The sequence below is a fragment of the Phyllostomus hastatus genome, unplaced genomic scaffold, assembly GCF_019186645.2.
Source record: "Phyllostomus hastatus isolate PE091 unplaced genomic scaffold, TTU_PhHast_1.1 phas_contig_86, whole genome shotgun sequence".
Lineage (NCBI taxonomy): Eukaryota > Metazoa > Chordata > Mammalia > Chiroptera > Phyllostomidae > Phyllostomus > Phyllostomus hastatus.
Genome location: NW_025333977.1, coordinates 36,979,048 through 36,982,146, shown reverse-complemented (window position 1 = coordinate 36,982,146; position 3,099 = coordinate 36,979,048). Strand labels below are relative to the sequence as shown.

General features: G+C 36.0%; 1 pseudogene; it reads left to right on the top strand.

Annotated features, from left to right (window-relative positions):
• The first annotated feature begins 247 nt into the window (after positions 1–247).
• LOC123827597 lies at positions 248–364 on the top strand (annotated as a pseudogene).
• The last annotated feature ends 2,735 nt before the right edge of the window (positions 365–3,099 follow it).

The following is a 3,099-nucleotide window of genomic DNA, read 5'->3' as shown; positions in this document are numbered from 1 at the left end:
CTAGTTATCATCTGTTTCCTTCTCTATTTCTCATGTGTCATCTTGTCATTCAGAGAAAAAATAAGAATAGGTCGTACATTCAGCTACAACATCTGCAAGGAAATGTTCTTTTGAAATGCAATGTCATATTTCTAATTTGAATTTTTTATTCCTTTGCAATATGGTACAATGATCTTTATTCAAGTCAAACCATTTTTCACTTTAGCCTCAAATGTACATTCTCTTTTATCTTTACTTAAAAAATTCTGTGCTCGCTTCGGCAGCACATATACTAACAGGAACAATACAGAGAACAATACAGAGAAGATTAGCATGGCCCCTGCACAAGGCCCCTGCACAAGTTCGTGAAGCGTTCCATATTTAAAAAAAAATTCTTACTGTTAGTGCATTTTTCTTTTAATTGAGTGGAGGTTTTACTAAGCAGGGGCTTTATTTATTTATTTTTTTGACACAGTCACCTACCTTTCAAAACAGCATTGGGGCAATAGACAAAATAAGGGCAAACAGCAATGTATAATTAGCTTTTGGTGTGTCTTATACCCCTGTCTTATCCCATTCACAGTGGTTAATCTTGACTGAGGTGGTTATATTGTTCCAGACTAAGGTCACTCAGTGTTTCCCATAATTTAATATAGCTATGTACTCTTAACCTCACCCTCATAGCAGATGGTATTTTAGAGAAAAAAAAATCTTGTATAATTTGAAAATGGCAAGGTGGCTTTGACTCTTAGAAAGTACACTGTAAGAGCCAAAACTTAAAATCTATGCATGGTTTCGCTACGGACTAGTTGTAAAAAGAGAGTTTTATCTTTCTGGGTCTCATTTTTCTCATCTATAAAATGAGAAGTTTGGACTGGAAAATTAACATGTTTTATAAGTTAGCCACCACTTGTTGAAACCAACCAAATGCCAAGTTATATGCTTATATGCTATATACTTACATATGTTATAGAGATGGATGAGATAGTGAGCTATGCTTCAAGAATTACAATACCTATTTGGGGAGACAGATATAAACCAATAGTAACTCAATATAATGATCTCTAAATACTCTTTCAGTTATGAATCAAATAAATATGTTTCTCTTTTTCTTATAATGTATGTGTGTGCTCGTGCACACATATACACACACCCCCACATACAGGAGCAAATTAACTTCAGAAAAGTTGAAACAAAGACAGACTTCACAAAGATAATTGTTAAAGAATGGGTATCACCAAAGATAGAAGAAGAAAAATATTTACTCACTGGTTTCATTTACATTTACTTTGTTCTTTTGGAAAGAGGTTAACTGTGAGAGGCTCATAAAAAACCTTGATGGATTGAGTCAATTGTAGAGGAAAAAATACATCCACTTAGTTTTTTAATTATTGGGTCACTTCTGAAGTCAACTATATTTTCATGCAGAGCTCTGCTCTAGGACATCTCTCACTAACAGGGCAACCAAGCAGTTGACTTTTCTCGATAATTATTTCCCTGGCTTGCAGGAGAAAATTTGAGAATTCTCTGAAAACAATCACATAAGAAGATGTCAAATCCCAGGATTCAAATTCAAAATCTCTAAGCTGAGTACTATCTCTGCTACTTACTAAGTACATGTCTATTGTAAAAAATCACCTTAGGCAAGTCACTTGATCACTCTGGGAAACATTTTTTAATTTAAAAATGGTGACCTCTTTTGTCTACCTCATAGAAGATCAGGAAATTCAAAATGCTTGCAGTTTCTGAAGAGGGTCACACGTGTTAGATGGAGGGATGTAATTTGGGGGGTAAAATGGGAATGAGTGGTAAGTGTTGAGAATGGAAAATTACAATAAATAACATAGTCATTCAGTTCAGAGCTATATGGACTTTAGAGATGACTTAGTTTCATATTCTTGCTTTATGAATGACAAATAAATCCAGGAAATAAATTACCAAGACTTGTGCCATATTAAACATTCCATCCCAAATACTAAGAATCAGCAGTAACAATTAGTCATACAGGTATTTCCTGAGCTCAGAAATGACCAGGACAGTGACTGTTTCAATGATTTTTGTTTTGTTTTGTGTTTTGATATTTCTAATTCACTGGGAAGTTCTAGATTTCTAGAGTTAGTTTTCTGCTCCAAAAGTATACTCTCTCAGGGCATAAGCTATCTCTTATGTTTTTAAGGCATAATATTAAAAAATTAATTTTAAATCTGTAAATATATGTTTTAGAAATATCCAGGCTTCTGAATTCTAAGGACTATAGATTTCCTTTAGCTTTCTTTAATCTTTTGCTCTTGGAAGATTGATATCTTGGCTCTGTTTAGGAAAAAACCTGCCTCTAAACCAAATGACACATTTCCAACCTGCCCTTGCTTGTTCTATTCACTCACAGGTGATTTTAAGATAGAAGAGTTGCAGTGGTTGTTAAGAGACAATTATCCACGGGTCTTCCGCATTTCTGTACTTCCTCTGCGTTGAGACACTAATTACCCCTCATTCCAGAATGTTCATGTGGCTAAGGGCCTTGGAAGATTGTGATAGTGTCTCTTTTTCACCAAAAAGGAGAGAAGCTTGCAGGCCATCACCAAATACTCAGCTTTCCTAAATTCAGGATTCCTTTTCTGTAAAGTCTCAAAGTGTGTGCAGATGTCACTTGGGACTCTTTTTGCTGCCCTCTGGGATTTGGGCCTTAGGGAACCAGTGCAAAACTGCTGACCCTCAGGCTGCTTCCCTTCGTCACTGACCTAAAATTCTTGTGTCTTCCATCAGCATCCACACACCGTGACAGGCTAACGTGTTATCTCTCAAGTAAAATGTCAGATGAGTCCCAGCTCTTGACAGTGGTTAGGGTGGCTTATTTACAACATGCATTCCATCAAAAATAATTAATTGAATCTCATTCCTATTTGATAAAGGTGGGCTTATAAATATGCATTTGATGCCAAACTAGCCAAGGCAATGTGAGGGTAAGTATGGGAGAAGGCTTCCAGATCTTTATACACCAAAGAGGAAGAGAAGCCACATGTGATCCTTGCAAGCATTTCATCCATCTTACTTCAGGCCTGGGGATGACAAAAGAACACATGGAAAAATAAGAGAACAAAGCTAGAGAAAAGTACCCAACAC